This window comes from Nuphar pumila, unplaced genomic scaffold (genome assembly GCF_984573655.1).
Source record: "Nuphar pumila unplaced genomic scaffold, dmNupPumi1.hap1.1 HAP1_SCAFFOLD_1995, whole genome shotgun sequence".
In the NCBI taxonomy this organism is placed as follows: domain Eukaryota; kingdom Viridiplantae; phylum Streptophyta; class Magnoliopsida; order Nymphaeales; family Nymphaeaceae; genus Nuphar; species Nuphar pumila.
The window spans coordinates 7,449-27,912 of record NW_028323816.1 but is presented as its reverse complement, the minus strand read 5'-3'; the positions used below and the strand labels follow the sequence as shown (position 1 = coordinate 27,912).

The window sequence follows — 20,464 nt, the reverse complement described above, 5'->3', positions numbered from 1 at the left end:
TGTCTGAATTCACCAGATTGAGCAACGTACCCTTCATCGCCTTCTTCGTCCACACAGCGCGGAATCCAAAAGTCAAGTTGGATCCCATCGCCGTTAAGAAGCCAACCAGTTGAAGGACAGCTCTGCAGCCGATGCCAAGGACACACCCACCTACAGGCAAATCATGTCATCATCACAAGGACATGTACATAGTGCCCAACGTGCTCTGCCGTTCCTCATGTCCAAGTTGAGGCGTTTTGCATATGGCAAGGGCACGTCTCAGGCTGTGAGACCAACCTCGGACACATCAGGAATTGCAAAGCGCTATGTGAGGGCATACACTGAGTGTCACAAGCTTCCATGCAAAGGTGGGATAACTTGCCGCATTAATCACCGATGCACGGTAAGTTGAACATGCAAGAATCAAGTTGGGCAGTGTCGCATTGCAACGTCGTTGGCATCTTCCTTGCCCATGCCATTGCATTCAACCAATTAACTACCAAAACAGGGTGAAACCTTAACAACAGGCAGGAGCCGCACCATGATGGGAACGAGAGAAGCCATGACAGGCAAAGGCGTGGCTGTGCCCAGGATGAGCTTGGACAGGACGACGTTGAACGCAGGTTCCAACGTCTTGACAGTGTGCGTCAGAGAAATGGCAACGGCTGCGAAGGAAAGGTTGGCAGCGACGTGGCCAATGGCGTGCATCGAGGCAGGGCCAAGGATCTTGAGGAACTCATCTTTGGTGATGGGGCGTTGGAATGAGGCTTCCTTGGCTCCCACCAGGTAGGTCAAGGCGCAGTAGATCGTTCCCACAACGACATGGACGGTTGACACAAACCAGGGGAAAGGGAACTGGTTGAACAGGGACTTGTTGCACAGGTTGAAGCCAACGTTCAGGCCGTACCACATGAAGATGAAGAGTATTGTAACGGTCGTTGCGGCCCTCTTCTCGCCAACGATCTTTGCAAAGAAGCTGCATGACAGTATACCAGATGTTTAATATAGAAAGTGACAACCTTTGGCGACACTTGAGCCATGATGCACCACATCATGTATGTGGAAGGGCGGCTTCGCAGATTGTCCTGCGTGTATTCTAATCATTAATGTGCTTACCCAAAGCTGCCATGTGGTTCTGCAGTGCGGACGGCAAGCAGAGACCGGGGCGTGTTCTTTAGCACATCAATGGCTGTGGGTGACAGCATTCCGTTCTTTGTATTGCCTTTGGGAATGCCCTTCCTTGGTGTGGTACATATATGCACATGCCTTGGTGACTTGGCCATCTTTCAGTGAGTGCCTCACGTAAGAGTGGTCCAATCCGTGAACTGTGCATGTCAGCGTTCTTGCGTCTTAGGGTTGCCAAATTGCTTCAAGAAGCTCGACAGGCGCAATTACGAAAAATTCTACGGAACTCAGGTGACGACGTGCCCACCGCCCGACATTACAATCGTCTCCGCATGCAATTCCCTACAGCGCCACTCAGTGAGAAACGAAATATTTGCATACAAATGACCTTGTTGATCAAAGGCCAACACTTCAAAGTTCGATTTCAACAATGGTGACGATTGGAGTTCCATAAAAGCATGCACCTCCGTCAAGACATGATGCACGAGGCCGCTGTTCGAGTCGCTCTTCCGGCGCCGTGCAGTACTCGAATTGAAAGATCTGCACAAAACGAAGAAGAAAAGTGTACCAGTGCTGTCGCTTGGCTGAGCTAGCGGGGCCGCAACTCATTCAAGACTGCGATTCTCACGGCGCTGGACACAGTATGGCAGCAGCCCAATCAAAGGAAGATTACTAATCGGAGCTCTTCATTTGTGGCGACGATTGAGGCATGCAGCCAAGCTCAAGCACGAATTGAAGGCAACGACTGCAAAGAAATTCCACAAGAAGCGCACCTCTCAAAAGGATCATTCGCGGGAGTGTCGGCCGCAGCTGAAGCTTGAACAACAATATTGCGGTTCGACACATCGGTGCTTTGCGAAATATGCTTGACAGGCCTGATGTAGGCAGGCTTCTGCACGCTGACATTAGCTGCCTGCATGCACCGACATTATCAACATTCTTCATGAAGCTTCAGAGCTTGCAAACGGCATACACGACAAACTTTAAAGGGGAACAAGATGGAATAAACGGGAGGGAACTTGGTTGCAGCAATTAGGTTCCTGGATCAAGCTGAGACGTTAAAAGCAGACAATATGCAGTCATGCCAGGCAGACGAGAATTTTCTGCACAAACGCATATTGCCAACCACCTTACCTTTCGGTTGGCCACGGGAAGACAGACAGCAGCCCGTGTTCCGAGAACCGCTCGTTGCATGATCGAGGCGTTCATGGTTGACAAGGTGGATCTAGGGTTAGTACACGAGATGTTCTCTCTCGGTCTCCCTTGCTGATGAACACTAGCACCGCAGCTGTCAGCAAAACCAGAGTTGGTGTTGGTGTATGGGTATCTGTATCGTTTACTCCTCTCTGCTGTACATCGTCGATGCTCACGATCGTGGCTGCTGTGTTGATAAAACGTGTGGAAATCCCTAAAAACATTAGCGGGGTTTATCACGACTTCCCAAACCAGCTCAAATTTGAAGAGACAAACAGATCAGACAAGGTCACGGGCACATGTGACATTCTTTTTACTCCGCCGTGTACACTCCTGCAGTGCTCGTACGTCAAGGTAATCTCGTTTCGCATCAACTTCCTCGACAGTTGAGAGGCTTCAGGGGTGTCGAAAGGACGTCGAACTTGGTGGATCTTGCTCAGCCAGCTCAAGATGGCTCCTTCAGGCTATGACAGGCACATCACCATTTTTAGTCCAGAGGGTCGTTTGTACCAGGTGGAGTACGCCTTCAAGGCCGTCAAGTCCGTTGGCGTCACCAGCCTCGGAGTTCGAGGGTTAGATTGTGTCTGCGTGGTAACGCAGAAGAAGGTCCCTGATAAACTCATCGATCCCAGCAGTGTCACCAATCTGTTTGCCATCACAAAGTTCATCGGAATGCTAGTGACTGGCCTTCCTGCTGACTCTCGGTCAATAGTCCAGACAGCAAGACAAGAAGCAGCTGAGTTTCGCTTCAAATATGGTTATGAAGTTCCCGTGGACTATCTGGCGCAAGTCCTGGCTGACAAAGCTCAAGTTCACACTCAGTACGCACGAATGAGGCCTTTGGGCGTGGTGCCTATGCTCTTTGGTATCGATGAAGAGAGGGGCCCATTGCTGTACAAGGTGGACCCTGCAGGTGTGCCATCCCCTTGCAACCGTTGCACGATCCTGACAAGGTGCGTGTTAGGGGCGCTTATACCAGTGCTGTTGCCCCACGCTGCCAGGAGCAATTGACATGATAGGGGTTTTGTGTTCAGTGAGTCGTCTGTCGCTTGGTCCCAAGCAGACCCCTGCAATTAAGACCACTCCTTGGACATTGCAACCAGCATGTTTGAATGTTAGCGACTTATCAATTTGCTTTATTTGTTTCCAGGTTACTTCGTTGGCTACAAAGCATGCGCAGCTGGTGCCAAAGATACAGAAGCAAACACCTTCCTAGAGAAGAAACTGAAGGCAGGCACTCCGGCTGACCTTCAATCCGCCATACATACAGCCATTTCTGCCCTTCAAAATGTGCTGTCAGAGGACTTCAAAGCCACGGAGATTCAGGTTGGTGTCGTGAGCAAAGGCGACACTCGGTTTCGCATCCTCTCGGTTGAAGAAGTGGAGGAAGCACTTGTTGCCATTAGTGAAAGGGACTGAGCCTCAATTGAGCTGTCACCATAGGACTGACTCAATGGCAGGTTCCGTAGGTGTTTTGGCCCGTTATCTTGGATGATACTTGAGCAATGGGGCCTGCCTGTAAAGTGTAGGCAACTTGGGCGATATATATTGTCTTTCGTGATGGTTCACTACTCCAAGCAGTGGCGCATAGGTGGTCTTCAGCAATCATGCATAGGCCCAACGGCCAGAAGCTTGTGCAACATTGCACATATTTCACGATACGTTGTTGTCAAGCGGATGTGTTTGGAAAAGCTCCAGACTCCTTTATGCCTCAGGTAGTGCACTGCCATGGACGGCTACATGTTACTCATTGCTCAAAGGGCTGTAGTTCGCATGCATGACTTGTCAATATACTTTGGTGGACTCGCCTCACTGTACTACATCATGGTGCAACTCTCGAGATGTTGGGAGGTCGCAAGCAATAGACAAGACGCACGCCCTCTGTTTACAATAAAACCTTGAGCAAACAACTGTTTTTGGCAGTGCCCCCCAATATATGCCCATGCATTAAACGTTTCTGAAACCAGTTGCAGATGACTCGGTAGTGTTGCAAATGATACAACACCATCACCATGCTCCAACGGAGAATGCCGTTGGATTTTGCATGAGCTGATAGTTCCACTCGGTCTGGACAGCGAAGGGATCGGAGATGGTAACCCCGCTCTTGGTGACCTTCGCCATGATGAATTTGTTGATGGAGTCCTTGTCGCGGTAGTAGCACACTTTGAGGGCTTTATGCATGACTGTTGTGGCTTCGGCCTCCGTCATGGTTGGCTTGTGAGCTTCACGAATGAGGGGCAGGCCCAGCTGAGCGCCAAATCCCGTGCATACGTACTGATCCTCAAAGTGGACGCCAATCATCGAAACCATGGCGCAAAAAGGTTTATCGTCCTGCCATCCTGCCACCACAAGCGTGTTCCAGAGAGGATCAAACCTGCGCAACAAAACGTCGCAACGTGAGCATGAGCACAAAGTTCATTTCACCTGCACACTACCTGAAGTTTTGTTGGAGGGTTTCCACGTCTTGCAAGCAACTTACTTATCTCCGGACCATCATACTTGTTAATGTCCAGCCAGTGATGCCTGCGCCTGCAAGGGCCTGAAAGAAACGTTCTTTCGCTGGTGCTGATATCACACGACAGCAGGCATCTGTGCACGATATTGCCAGCATGCACAGACAGACACAGACACATGCAAGTTTTGCTGGCAGCAGAACTTGAGAAGCTGATGTGCAATCCCACTTCCTGCCTGATGGGCAGCCATGTAACCGATGCTGCTGGCGCCCTGCATATCACGGCTCATTGCTTGCGACGCTGATGCTGCATAGAATCATAAGCAATGGGCTGCAACAATAGATGGAGCCCCTGATCTCGGTTCTTATGCATCCCTTGTCGTCATCTCATGCGTTGTTTCACAAACATAGTTTCAGTTCCCGGACAGCACACCCCGGCCGACAAGGTGACAGCGATGACTGCACATTGAGGGGCTCCGCACTTGTTGCGACGGTTGTACATGACCCTGCACAAGTACGCGTGTATCTCCTTAGGGCTGAGCGTGATGCCGTCGTCGGCTATGTAGTCATCCATGGTCACCTCGGATAGAAGGGTCTGAATGTACTGAAAGTCCGAGATCTCACCAGACGCCCCAACAATGCAGCTATCATTCACTTTGAAGATGCGTTCCACGCTCTTGTAGCGCTTCGTTGATCCATACGCAGCTGCAACAGTCCTGGCCCCGTCAAAGATCGTTATGTTCGAAATTATGCCACCACGAGTACCAGTAGTGACCATGGCTAATGACCAGCAGCCTGTCTGTGGAAGGTTGGAAATGCGGATTATCAAGAGCTCTGACAACATACTGGTGCTTGTCGCCATCAAAAGCTACTTTCTGTGGATGGTGAATACTTGTTGCCTCCTTGACAATGCAGACGCAATGGCAAGGTCATGAGCATGCCCACTGCACGGGTCAACGATAATTGCCATGGTACCTATGGACAGCTCGCAGACAGAATGCTTCCCTGAGAATCTGCAGTTTCAGTACTGGCATGGTCTGAAAACACTGGTGGGTTGTTGGTATCCCCTGAGTCCAGGCGGGCAAGGCTGCATTATGCAGCAAATGCCCCATGCAGCAAGGGCCCCCCAAGTTGCCTGCAGATAAAAAAACAGCATGCATTCGAACTGCACTTGATACTCAGGCATCTACCTGCAATGCTTTCACAAAGTGTGCTCGGAATCCGCCCCTACTTGACAATGGACCAGAGCAGATCACTCTAAGACATCTACCTGCAGTTGACAGCAGCGTACCCAAAGTGTCGCATGCCATCATGACACCATCTGCATATGTCATTGCTAGGACTGACGTTCCTGTGACGTAAGGGTACCTGCAATCGCATGCCTGTTCAGCACCTGGTTGACTAGGGTATGCTTTCAAGGTCATGAGCAGAGATTTGAGAAGCTTACTGCGTATGTTTTCTAGGTTCCGCCCCTTCATGGCTCAAGGCCGCAGGATTTGTTGCAAATGCCTCGGCCCCACAGAGCGGAAGCTGCGCTAGGGGTCTCAAGATGTCGATAACCTTCTCATCGTGGGGATGAGTTACGGCATTCCAAGCCACACCAGGGCCAATGGAAGGAGAATGCTTGGTCTGACTGGGAATCATGGCAACGAAAACTGATGCGGGTGTCAACTTCTTGCAAAGATTCACAGCAAGGCAAATGAATGTGAAGTTCGTTTGCAACAAACACTGGTAAGCACCACCACCCTTGAGACTTGCAAAAGCATGCGTGAGAATGACGGTGATAATTCCGATCTTGCAGCCATTCCTTTATGACAGTGGAGGGCAGCCATTCGAGGCACTCTTAACAGATCTGTATGTTGCCACTGCAGCTTGTCCGACTCTTGAATTGCCTGCGATGACGAGGCACACTGCTTCTGACCATTCTGCCAGACTGTGCCACCGACAGCCAACTCTACATCACTTCAAGGTTCAACTAAGTTCATGCCCCGTAGCAGAACGACATGATCAGCATGATATAGGCTTTCACCTCAGAAGCAGTATCGACTCATGTTCGTGCTCTGTAGGGACGCACAAACTTAGACTTCTTCGAAGCTGTAAGAATATCCAAACTGTTCCATTAAAGTACTTTAACATATGCTGCAACGCTTGTGGTGGTAGATACGTTGTAAAGATGGTGGATCAAGAGGCAGTAAGCACATTCAACCAACTGCGCCAGAAAGTCATTCTGGCCCACCGAGCTAACCAAAAGGTGAGATTCATATGCCATGGTAACAGCAGGGCGGTGCATCTGTGCATTTTGTTGCGCATGAATGCTAATAGCACAGCTGATCTATAGGGTCCATTTACTAGCATTCATCGCATGCACTTGTTCTCAAGGGAATGCATTGCAATATACACAACCTGAGATGACTTCTGTAACTGTGTTTCATTATACTTCCACCTGGTCGATGATTGCAGCCAAGCCGATCCACTATTTTATGACCAATAGGGCTGAGTTTGCGCAAGACACGACAATCGTTCATCCTGCCGCTGGTATGTGGATGCTTGTGTGGTCATTGGAGTTCAGGATCCAAGAAGAGTTTTCTTTGTCAGCTGTTGAGCCATGTCTGGCTGTGCAGAATGATGAAATGTTGACAGCGCTCGAAAAATCCGTGATGCACAAGAAGCTTGTGCTAGCGGAGCTGAGCAGGTTAAAGGCGGACGTGGTTACATACAAAAATGTCGGGAAAGCGTACCTTTTCACACCAAAATCCACCATCATGTCACAGTATGAGGAAGGGTTCAAAGCAGATGAGGTGCGGATACAGAAGGGCAGAGCCGATCGGGACACTTACGTCAAACAGATCGAGAGTGTTGAAGGCGAGTTGAAGGAGCATCTACAAGCTAATCCTGTTCTGGCCAATCAATTTGCTGAGGCTCAGGGCTGACTGTCATGTACCACAGTCATGATGATGGTTGGCAGTCGAGCATGTTACATCTACTGTTGACCAACGAGACCTGCAGATGTTGAAATATGTGCTGTAAACGAGGCAGTGTTTATGCAAGACCTTTCAAGTCTTTGTTTGTACAGGGAACATGCTAACATTCGTATTTCTCTGTGATGTGTGTATCAATGTTGCGGAACATGCCAACATGCATGACTTTGTGTCTGCACGTGCTACTTTGAGCGCCATGTCTGGCATTACCTGGTGGTGTGTTTAACACAGTTATTCCTTGGCCACGAAATTTGCAAGTCTTCGCTATCAGCAAAGAGAAGTAAACGACTCTATCTAGTCTTTGGTCTTGAAATGCATACCATTCCACGATCTTCCACTTGCTGGAGTGGGCTAATAATCACGTGTGCATGGCTCGTACTCTACTGTAAACACGGTCATTGACTGCAATCGATTATAGACCAAAGGCAAATACTCCAATCATATGACGGTATCATAATAAAACCCAATGCCCGTGTTGCACTTGGCGTATTCATGTGGTTGCGTCAGCGTTGCAAAACGGTAAATCGTCATCATGACGAAGATAATGCCAATGGCAACAATGTGTTTCCATAGGCCGTAAGGAGCAATCGCCTAGGCTGGCATCACACGAAACGTTTTGGGGCTCCAAAAAGCGACCCAGCTTTGAATTTGTTGATATCGGTAGGGCCACCGCGGGCATCACTATCAGCCCGCTCCTTGGCCAGCTTGGCACTAACCTTGCGCCGCTCAGACAAGTCGACTGACTTCCTTGCCGAGAGGGCTGCTTTTCCTACCTGCACACTAGGCGACTGACTCGAAACCTGTTTTGGCCAGTGGCCAGAAACTTCTGCATGTAACTTGATGCAACTTCCTTTACGGCAAGCAAGCTGCAGAACACAAACTTGATTGCAGCATACCCTCACACGGAATGCTGTGCACTACATGCGGTCGGCGATGGTGCTGTGGGCCTGGCCCATGCCTACGATAGTTCTTCATTGTATCGCACCAATGCCAATGGCCATTTGGACGTGGTTGTGCTGTTTGAATATACCCGTTCCCATCACCTCAGCCACATGATCAAGCTGCATGTAAAGTGATGCTTTGGCAGCCTCCGTACCGTAGGTGTTGTTTTGGCTTGCTTTTCAGTCGTTGCAGCCTTGGTCGCTGGGCGTGACACCGTTGGAGGGGAGGTGTGGAGGCGGGACACACCATAGGTGGCACTTTGCGGCCGGGTGCTCTTTGCCTCGACAACCACTCTTTCGGCACCGGGGGCACTATGCAGGCCCCGGGCCTTCACCTTGGTTTCCTGCAAGTGATGCAGCATATGGGGAGGTGCTGCTGCGTCACAATTAAGGCATACAGCATGCAAGTTCGCAGAGCACACCGGAAACGCAACCGATCTAACAGCAGGGTCTGGTCTTCTGTCCTTAGATGGGATGCACCCCTCTCACCTTCTCTTCCCTCGCCATGCACAAATTGTCACAAACCCTTGAATCTTCAGGGGGCTTCACCACGATGCAATTTGCGTAGAGCACATCGATTGCGAGCGGAGTGTACTTCCTTCCCATTGCTTCCCATCCGCGAGGCAAGTACGTCTCCCTACCCTACTAGTACTTAGCATGTAAGAGTAGTAACATGTCTCTGCTCGGGACCCTCTGCAGAAACATGTACCGCAGATGCCGGTTCAGGGCATCTCAGATCATGTTTTTGGAGACGTATCTGCCTGAACCAGTCTGACAGCCCTGAACAACAGCTGCGTGCACATCCATGCAGGCGATGCCGAGTAGAGACTTATACATAACAAATGGGAATGCCTACATGCCGTTTGTGCACTGAACGCTTCAGTTGGCATCCGCACCTTAGCACCTGCAGCCTGCGGTGGGGCCGATGGCTTTGTAAAGCTCATGAGCTGCTGGAGCTGCTTCAGCTGCGTTGTGCTCTTGTCTATCAGCTCGCTTATGTCGTTGTCCATGCCAGCCTCGTCTGAGTCCATGTCGTCTGCATCGTCGTCAAACTCTTGTCCCCCATAACCAAAGTTTCCGCCGGACGGGCCTCGCCCAGTGCCTGCTAACTTCACACCCTGTCTGCCTCCACCCGCGGGATTTGCTGCCTCGTGCGCGGCACCTCTCATGGTTCCCGCAAAGGAAACACTTGCAGCAGGGCTCTCGGCCTCAGCTCTTGGAGCACCCCGCATCGTTCCTGCGAACTGGACATTGCTGGCTTTGTGGGCTGCCGCTTTCCCCGTAGCCACTCGCAACGTTCCTCCAAAGTGCTGGGCCTGGGAGTCAAGGTCATCGTATGCCTCGAGATTCTCGGCACTGGCATATTCGCTCGCTGCATCGTGTGGACTAGAGCCGTCGTCAAGCGCGGAGCGCTCCTCGCGCGTAAGCGAGAAGAAAGCACCAGAAACCTCCTGCGTGGCTTCCCATGTCCCCGGCACCGATGTGAGCTGGTGCGCCGCCCCCACACCTGCGCATGTCAACCCCACTTTCACTTTGCTTTGGTCAGACCTAGGCTCGTGGTTGGGAGGCAGCCCTAGTGCTACCACAGCTTGCGCCAGACCCAAACCTTCAAGAAGGCTCTCAGTCATCCGAGATGTACAGTGGTCAACCGCAGCTGAATTGGCTGGAGTCGCTTTGACACGATGAAATAGCAATCTGTGATCATGTGCCAGTCCTAAGAGCGCTCTCATCCAATCCCACTGGCAAAACATAGGATTTAGGTGCCATGCTGCAGCCAGATTCTCCACACTCCGATGCTTCTGCTTCCGCATGAAGGCATGCTGTCGTCATGAAAAGTTCTGCATGCAGAGTGATGAAGTTGGCACTTCAGTCGAGCGTGCGTTCAGCGTTGACAAGCACATGACAGAGCGCAGCGTATAGAAATGTCCTCGTCGTGGCCAATGTCAAAAGTGGCTAATGTCCCCGCTGTCGGAAATGGTAACTTGCTTATATCAAAGATATGCGGCGAAGCTGACATTCCAAGCTTGGGATGTGCAACACTCATGGAATGCAGTACCGTTGTTTACCGTGATGAGGCCACACCAGCATCGCCTTTGAGGAACCACGGCGTGCCGGGGGATCCCGGGCTATCAGGTTCTTCTGCCACAACGTTGCTACTGACCACCGGCGCTTGAACTGCCGCAGCGGCATCAGCCTTGAGGAACCACGGTGTGCCGGGTGACCCCGGGCTGGATGGCTCCTCCTCGGCTGGTGTTTTGTTGCTCAGCGCATGTGCGTGCACATCCGTGCCACCATCTCCTTTCAAAAACCACGGAGTTCCTGGGGAGCCTGGGCTCGAGGGTTCCTCCATCGCCATGGGGAGGGGCTGTTTGTTGTCGTCTGCGGTGCCAGCATCGCCTTTGAGGAACCATGGCGTGCCAGGCGACGTAGGGCTCGGCGGCGCGAGCGCGGCAGCTGGCATCATGGCATTTGCGGGAGGGGCCGGCGCGCTTTGAGGCTCCTGACGAGGCAGGGAGCTCTTGAGACGGAGGTGGGAGGGGGGTTTGACAAGCGTGCGTGACGGACGCTCCTCATGTGCAGCCACTATCATTCTCGAGTCACCAAGCGCTGCGGCTGAGACCGAGGCTTCATACGGATCAGCGTTCGCACTGGAATCTCCGTAGTTGGCCATGATCGCGCCTGAGCTGATGATGTCGGTGTCATATGCGGAGAAGAATTGAAGTGGCGGACGTACGTTTGCTGCTTTGGCGGCTACTGCTGCAGCGTACGGGTCGGGTTCGTGGTCGTACGCGGAGAAGTAGAGAACGTTTTGCACGACGGCGTCTTCGTCGATGGCCGACGCGCCTTGCCTGCCTGTACGCATGAATGGGTTAGACTGCTCTGAGTCGTCCATGAGCAATGCTTTCTTCACTTTGAAGTACGCTGGGGTCTTGCAGTCTGTCGGTGTATATGACATGTCCTCCAACATTCCTGCAGCATGTGCTCACACTTTGGCAGCGCAGTTGCATGACCAGCTGGAGACATGTGCCGATGCAAATCGTGCCAGACTTATGATTGCGGGATGATAAGCACCTTCCAAGCCGGTATTACATCCATTGTATCCCGATAATCAAGTTGTGATGGGGCAATACAGGGGGGGTATGTGGAACAGCCTTGGAAAACGAAAGTTCATCAGACTCATCGAACCCCGACAACGAACATTCCCAGCTTCTCAAGAGCAGCAGTGCTCCACAAACTGCCATCAGACCTGGCATTGACTTTTCTATGAGCGCAACCTCAACGGGGTGTTCGTTCTTCTGTATATATGCTGACAACTAATAGATAAACGACAACAACATTGGTCCAAAGACAACGACGACAATTGCGGGTCCTGCAGAACAGCCTCGGGTGAAATGGTGATCAGGGTGCATAATGAAATACAAACCAGGTGTGACCAACTGTAAACGGATGTCTAGGGCTGTACACAAGCATAGTTGCCAACTATTAGTTGGCCGCCCATTTGTTGCATCTGCACCAACACAAATGGGTTATGAAATTAAGCATCTCTGGTACCAGACATACGCATCTGTACCGGCTTACGAATGTCGTTGCATTGGTCTCTGCAGCAAGTCAGTGCAACACGTACCTGCAGCAGCATAAAAGTCCAGTGGTGGATGCTTCGTGACTTTGCCATCCCCGAGCCCCAACACGTCGCTGATAACGCGCTGCGAGTTTTCGTCCAAGATGACATCCCCATTTGTGTGGCGGCCACCGTCTTCGAAGTTAATCGAATGCTTCCCGTTCAGATAGTCCTCGAGGGATGGCAGGGGCGCTGCAACCTTGCCGCTCGCAAGGGCGCCGAATAAGTCGTTCTGATCGCCGTTGGATGCCTGCTCCGCGTTCTTTGCCTCCTCCATCTGCATCATCTCCATGAGGGAGGGCAGCCGCGGCTCTTTGGGCTCGCCTGTCGTGGGAATGGTGTGTGTGACGTTTTGGCTTTCGTGAAGAGACACGCCCTTTTTCCCTACAGCCATGAGTGCACCAAACGTGTGACTGCAAGAGTGAATATTTCTCTCTAGAGATAGATATTGTCCCTGTGCAGTGCAGCATGCTAGCGCCTACACACAGCTTTGTTACTGCGATTCTCGATGGTGTAGCTGCTTGTCTGATGCTACCGTTCTGAGGGTACGTCTGTGATTTCCTGGCCTCTTGTTGCATTGTACGGGAGTTGGTGGAACGGCATAGATGTCTGTCTCCCGGGTCATGCATGAGCATGATGAACACCTTCGGGTATGTGTTCCGTACCCAAAGGAGTTGGTAAAAGGGAATAGTGACGTGATGATGATGTACCGTTTGTTGAATATTTCCTGCCATTATCTATGTGATGTTATGATGTACCGTTTTGCGACACTACCGCATATATACGGACACGGGCGCTCAAAGAACTTGGGAATGATGAGAATGTATCTTATTACAACACTACCGCATCCACATAGACATTGGCAACTCCAAGAACTACTTGGGAATCAGTGCTACCATTACTTTCATCTGAGGCAATGCTACCCGGTATCCTACATGCGTGGACTTTACCAACGGTTTGGAGGGAATCAAGACAATCGCAGACTGACAGACACTACACACCTGGCAATTGCTAATATGCTGCGTTACCGTGTGGTAGCTCGCCGACGATCAACGTCGGGTCGACGCTAGACACCTCACAGGTGTGCATGTGAACTCTTGGAACTGTGTGTGGCAGCTCGCTGTAGTATGCATGAACTTAGCAGTCCCGGGGAGCACAACACGTGGCCATGGAAGTTGTGGCCGAAACCAGGTGTAGTACTGCATCAGTCCCAGGAACAGCGCAAAATTGTACATACCACTGCCTCAGGATTGCGTAATAAAGTGTGACAACGCTGTCAACTTTGCTCATAGCATGTCAGATGTCTTCACCTGTCTTTTTGGCTGGTGATGCAGGTTTCAATTTCCCAGTTTTGAGTGCCGACACAATGGGCTTGTGCGGGGAACTGGCCATTTCCAAGGCGACGCCAGAAAGTTCTGATTTGGATAGCAGTCCAGAGCTCTCAGCCTTGTCTATATCCTCGTCAGCAGGATCATCAGGGTCACCCGTGTCCTGTACATGGCGGCCATCTGTCAGATCTACTTAGTCCTGGAGCTGGACACTTATTCAAATGCCAGAACATCACATAGGTCGTTGAATCTAGGATGTCAAATTGTATGTGAAAGTGCGGAGAGAAAGTTGTGGGCGGAAAATGTTGTCCCGCTAGGATGAGAAGTGAAGTGAATTGCATAGAAATCGAGAACACAACAGTTCAGGCTGTTAAAAATCGACACCAGTCCACTTTGTCAAGGCAACGTCAACAAATGTGAGCTGTTGGGAGGTTTTCGAGGCGATGGGACAATGTGCCCTACCGTCAATGCTCATGTGAGCCTCAAAAGCTGAGAGACCGTTTGGTGCGTCCCAGCATTGTCATCACTTAGCAGAATGCCGAAATTCACCTTGCGCGTCAGTGACAGGTCCATTCAAGTGAAATGAATCAATGAGTGGGATCTTCTGATGCCGAGCAAACACGTATCACACACTCAAGCCTGCAAGTATGCCGTCTATGCACCCGATAAGAGGATGTAATGGCTGCTTACCTTAGTGTGCCTACACGCGAGGGGCCGAACTCGAGCACGATTGGAGGACGCACCAGGAAACTATCCAGAGTTGATGGCTGATGCGTCCACACGGACGCGTCACTTTGGAAGCCCCCCCCATTAGGCAGTGCCTGCTGTGCAATCTGCGTCATGGCGTGGAGCTCTGTCTGCATGCGTGAGTACATTCCCTTCATCCTCAAAGCCCGCTCCTTCCATTGATCCCGTTGCCTCCTCAGCCTCGTCACAGAGTCCTTCAGCTTCTGGACCTGCTACTCCAGGAGCGAGATAAAAGGAAACAATATATTACAAGCATCACCCTCAAAGGGAGGCGCTGACATTGGGCGAGATGGCCATGGCGGCTCCCACGCCTGACTGTGAATGAGTACACCAGGTTGCAAGGAGTCAGAACAAGCTACACCAGGAGATGATAGGTGTTGATAGCACACTTTGCAACTGCGCATCGTCTCAAGGCGTGTGCACAAATTTGTGAGCCAGAATTTGCTTGGCACGCTGAGGAGGCGCGTCATGTAGAAAGAGTTCTTATGAATCTTGGATTCCACACTTTGCATTGTGTCAAGCGACCTGTGGCACTGAGCAGGGCTTGTGTGCGCCTTGAATCCACCCATGCATGACCATTCACAAGCACTGTGCATCCCAACAGGCCGTTAACTGCCACCGCACTCACAGCAGGCAAATGACGATGATGATGATGTATCAATTCGCTGACCCCAATGGCTACGCCTTAAGCCCGCTGTTGCATGAGACGTTCGGCCGCATGGGCAAGCCGGCGATGGAGCTGCTCAATACCCTGGCAACAACAGCAAGTGCTGGGGGTGACGTTACCAAGGATGGATTTGTCACCAATGCGCTACGGGAACTCAGCATCGGCCTATGTAGGGGCAATGCTATCTTGTACCGGCGTTCTCTTCAAATTTTAGCTCGTGCCAGCGGCTGCGCGTTTATGACAGGCTTGCTTATTCCAACCGCTGACGTTCAATGAGCTGTATCGCTTCGAGTGTGTTGTCTTTGTTGCTTGTTGACTATTTCCTGCCATTATCTATGTGATGTAATGATGTATCTTTCACAACACTGATTTGCGGCTCAGGTCTGAAACCCACAGGAAAGCATCCTGTGCAAGAAGAGTCGGCAACACCTCCAAAAGATCCACAAGTTGACAGGCAGTAATGGATCCCACGAGGACCTAGAAATTCAGTCCTGTAATCAGCCACTCATCCAGGTAACACTAAGTCAAATTCAAGGCCTTCAGCTAACAAATGATCTCAAAGCCCAGTAGCTGATCACTCACAATCAAGTCTCAAGAAGCACGGCGATCATACACACATGTCAGCACTGGTTTCGGATGTGAACCAGACATGCGGTCTGCTGACAATGGTATGCAAATAACGCTCTGTTGGGAACATACCGCTCCCATAGCTTCTGGTTCAATCTTCTGATTTGGCTCAGCATGGCTCTCAGAGTTTTGAGGGAGGTTCAGGGTGCTAGCTGCACTGGAGAAGGCATCGCCGTTTGACATTGCCCATTCCAACAAATGAGGATGCGCTTGGTACGTGGAAGTCAACATATTTTGAAGTACGTCAACGCGTTTCTGAGCCGCATGCAACCTGCAAAGCGCAAAGAAAATAGAAAACATATTTTCTTAACATATAAGTATAGCACACAAACACACCCACATGGATGTCAATAAACATGATTTATAGTGGCAACACAATCAGTGTGATGTCATCACTCCTTGAGAAATGTACTTGAAGACATTGCAGCAGTTGCACCAAGTCCAGCCAACCTGTTCTTTACCCTGCTAGCCAGTGCCAGAAGTGATGTGGCCCACTCGCAGCAGTTGTTTCCATGGCCATGCAAAAACGCAGCGCACCGATGGCGGACAATGACGATCTCTTTACTCTGCATGCCTTGCATAGCGTGAGCAATTTCTGCATCCACCATGGCTTGATTGCGCTCCCCAATGGCGCGTTCAAGCTGCCCTTCTACCAGGGCTTGGCTGCTTTTGAGGACCTTCACATTGCCCATCAGCTCAGCATGCCGTTTGACCTGGAGGCATAATTTCTCACCGTCATGACAGCGTGCATGTAAGAAGCATGCATGACAGCTGTTGCCCGTGGTCCTGGCACATGCGCTGCAAATTTCGCATTCTGTGTCATGACGACCAGCCCTGTTCCAAGTGCCTACATGAGCAAAGCACGGAACACAAGGCGGCACATACGTTATGTTAGATTTACACCCGTAAGCCGGCAGCATGCATGTACCAAACCATCAGCGGGAAGGCTTACAGCCCCTGAGTTAGACCGCCGGCCATGGCGGCCGCGCCGATTGTAAACACAGCAGTCTTTCGGTTAATGTGCGTTGAGTTTATCTTGCTCAGCAATGTTTCGTTTCTAGACAGATTTCAAGACATCCAGACCGTTCTACATAGGACTCCCGCAGGTCCTCCAGAGCAACACGCTTTGGCTATGACGCATGATGTTGACCATAATGTATGAACCACCGCGTGCTTCGATTTCCGTTGCATGGATGAAATGAACGATGGGTGCCTCACCAGCTGCTGCTGGTTGTCGGTCATCTCCATGAAGAGCTGTTCTTTCAAACGGCCTTCAGCGCCTTTGAGCGTTTCGCGGTACTGGTTCTCCAGAAGTAGTTGAATGCGAGCAATGTCATGCCGAGCCACCTCCCCATTGTCACCTGTCTTCTTGCTCAGGTCCATGTTCTTCGCATGCAGCTGCATCAGCTGCAAACCCGCACTGCATTGTTCAACAAGTTGCCAGGTCCCTCCCCAAGACCAGTTGCTGATCACCGGGTGTGGTCAACAATGTTTTTTTTGTGGACATCTTCAATCCGGATGGACCCAGACCCTTTGAAATCTCTACCGCAGGCAGTGACATATTTAGGGTGCATGACAGCCTCCGCTCTGGACAACGGTGCATGGTTGCGTTCATGATGTCACTGGATTTATGAGCTATTTTGAACGTTCGTGCAACGCCGTGGGCCTGCATGGGGTTCACAACGTGCGAGGCATAGAAACCCGATCTCACGGGCTTTCCCTTTCGCTTTGAAACACAGAATCATTCAAAGGATCTCTTCCCAGGCGCTGGCATGCTCTCATGTGAATGACCCCACACTCCACCTGCAAAACAAGCGCTTGTGCATGGGAATATGCGCGATGTGCATGGAGTAGACAACCAATAAACGTAAAAGACTCACCTCTGCGCGAAGGGTATGGTTCTGCTGCGCGAGGCTCTCGTAGTCGTACGTGGCCAGTCGCTGCTGCAGGTTGCACAACTCGAGTTTGAGGGCGTCCGCTTCGTACCGAAGCAAGCTCGTTTCTGTCCCATCTTTGCCAGAAGCGTAGCCTGCGACTGCTAAGCCGAACGCCTCTTGGTCGGCCAACTCTTTCGCCAGCCCTCCGCTTGCTTTCTGAGCTGCCACAAGCTGATGTGACAAATTCGCAGCCAGCAACCCCTGCAGCACAATCACAATTTGATTGATAAGCACGGCACAATCACATGTTGAGACATACGAAGCAACGTGAACGAAAAAAAATCATCGTGGCGGTTTAATACTCACGAAGGTCTTGTGGCCATGGCTTGATCATAAATGAGACATCGAATTGGATGGTGAAACACGTGCTAACGGTGGCGTGTTGGTGCTGCAACCGGACGCAGCTGGCTCATCCTCGACTGTCTGCGCCATTTACATTCTCAATCAATGACAGCAGTTGATTATCAACAATTGCAGGCCGTGTGCTGTCGTGGGATGCGTGACAAGGTGTGCCATGCGTCAAGGCCTCACCCTGCAATCCAAGGCTTGAACTGGAACTGTCCATGAGAGTCAAGCACTGCGACATAACCATATTACTTTAACAACAGTCAAAAAGCTTCTTTCAAGCACCTGTGTCTGCACGTCCGTGTTAAGTGATGTTGGAACAACTCTACCGTTGTACACACTTGTAGCAAGTTGCAACTATCGATTGGTTCGAGCAACTGATTCGCAAAGACCCAAGGCGAGGGAACGCACTTGTTTCAAAGCCTCTTTTTGCGCATTTTGCAGCTCAACAGCCGTGGCTTTGGCCTTGGCTTCTAGTTTCGGCATGTTGACACGCCTTCACTCAGCAATCGGATGAGCGCCCAGCCGAAAACGAAACCTCTTCGAACATCATTACTTGAAGAAAGTGAAGCTCAACCAGAAGCATCCAGATGCATGCGCACGTGTTGATAAAAGGTGTTGTCCCGTCCTAGAGAGGGGTGCACACTGAAACCCCAGGCAAGCTAACCAGATTGAGGCATGAAGACTGTGGCGTAGGCATCGGTTCCATATGCGGTTTCACGGTGGTGCACTTTTGCGCCAGTGTTCGTCATGTGGAAGGAGAGGGCTACGTTGCATGGGGTTGTACCCAAGGGTACCCACACTTCGTGACTATCGGAACATCGACCCTGACCAGTCAGAAACGTTCTTTGCACAAACGACGCTGTTGAAGTTGAAATAAGAAGTAATGAGATACTTTCCAGCATTGTTTGCGTATGGGTATGGCGCACAACTTTATCGAGCCAAACTTGTTTCCATGTTTGTGTCAGCTGCGTCCACGCAGCTCGCTTTTGAGTTCAATTGCTCCAACTTGGACGTATGCGTTCAAAGAAATATCGGTAGATGCACTGTGTGGCGTTTGGAAGCACATACCGTGCGTTTGTTTGCAGTTCATTACGCAAGCTTCTGTTGGACGTGCCAAACTGCAGTAGTCGTTTTGGCGCGAGCCAACACATTTCGTGCATGCACTTACTGCGTTCATCCACAGAACCCCAAATGACACAGTATGTGTTAACGTGAAAATAATTACTGGAGGTAAAGGGAACTGGAGGTAGGTCTGCGAGCCATATAGCAAGCTCGTTACGCTCGCGCCAAAGGAATTGCAAATCTCACGCCACGAGTGGAGATGGCACAGATCGGCACCAATTGGTCCAGACGTCCACGAAAACGACACCCAATGCAATCATTACAGTCCAATGAATATACAGTGACGGAACTGCGACGATTACTTGCACCACTGGAACTTGCGGGAACACCTGATATAAGCTTGAAACAATTACTGCTGAAACATTGCGTTGCACGTATGCATTACTATGATTGACAAGAAACGCAATGCTTCTTATCTCAGCTCAATCGGCTGACTGGCGAGGGTCGATGAGTGTTCCGATAGTCACAAGGGGGGACGTGCAGGGAACAGCTATCTGACGATACCAATTGCGACATTCGATGACACTTTTATGACTGACCGGCTCGTAACATGTTCTGCCCGACGTCGTTGGGATTCTCTGAGCATCGGTGGACATCTCGTTCAACCATTCTAACACACGTATGCGTGGTGACGGGCTTAAGAACATCCAGGCTGTTACATTGTGTATGATCGAACAATAGATTTTAAAGGTAACAGACTGCCACGGCTGGGTTTGGGTGCAGCTTCCTTGTACTGTCTGGGTTCGATCGATTCATAACCCGCTCACATGTGCAAGATTGGGACGTGTAATATTATGTATCGCAGAAGTCGTAGTGCCTAGTTTCGGTTGCAGCGACAACATGACATCAGTCTGATCGCCGCGTCCATCACATTGCGGACCCCCAGTGGTGAAATTTCGCATTATAATTGCACAGTCGTTGATGTCAACTGGTAAAATCATTTCGTCTTCGTCCAGTGGGCAGGCAAAGATGGATGGAGCTTTGGCTTACCCGCCTCTGCTGGTCACCACAGCGAAGTTCAAGTGCCAGAGAGAAGCCGAGAACATCAGTAAACTCGATGATCCTTCAGGCTCCAGCTTGTCTCTACCGTTGGCTGATTGCGTTTTGACGCTTGTAGCCAGCGCGCTGAAATGTGTTGTGAACGTCCGTGCGGACAACTCCCTATCCACTGTATGCAGGGACTTTCAATGGGTGACTATCTCGCTGGAAGAGGTACGCTACATGAGTTGCAGTGTTCGTGTGAATCGGTCTGGGAGGACGGACGTTGCCAGGGTTTTTTACGCAAGAAACAATTGGTCGGGACGAGTTGAATGCACTGCGCAACGTGTTATTCATAATGAACTTCCACGAGCGTATCCAGTTGAATTGTATTGTACTATGAAGCGGTTCTTAATCCCAAT

General features: G+C 50.8%; 3 pseudogenes; 1 reads left to right on the top strand and 2 right to left on the bottom strand.

Annotated features, from left to right (window-relative positions):
• Positions 1–30: 30 nt before the first annotated feature.
• LOC149808911 (triose phosphate/phosphate translocator, chloroplastic pseudogene) lies at positions 31–1,262 on the bottom strand (annotated as a pseudogene).
• A 1,486-nt stretch (positions 1,263–2,748) lies between these two features.
• LOC149808910 (proteasome subunit alpha type-6-B pseudogene) lies at positions 2,749–3,717 on the top strand (annotated as a pseudogene).
• Positions 3,718–4,305: 588 nt separating this feature from the next.
• LOC149808909 (proteasome subunit beta type-4 pseudogene) lies at positions 4,306–6,228 on the bottom strand (annotated as a pseudogene).
• Between the last annotated feature and the right edge of the window lie 14,236 nt (positions 6,229–20,464).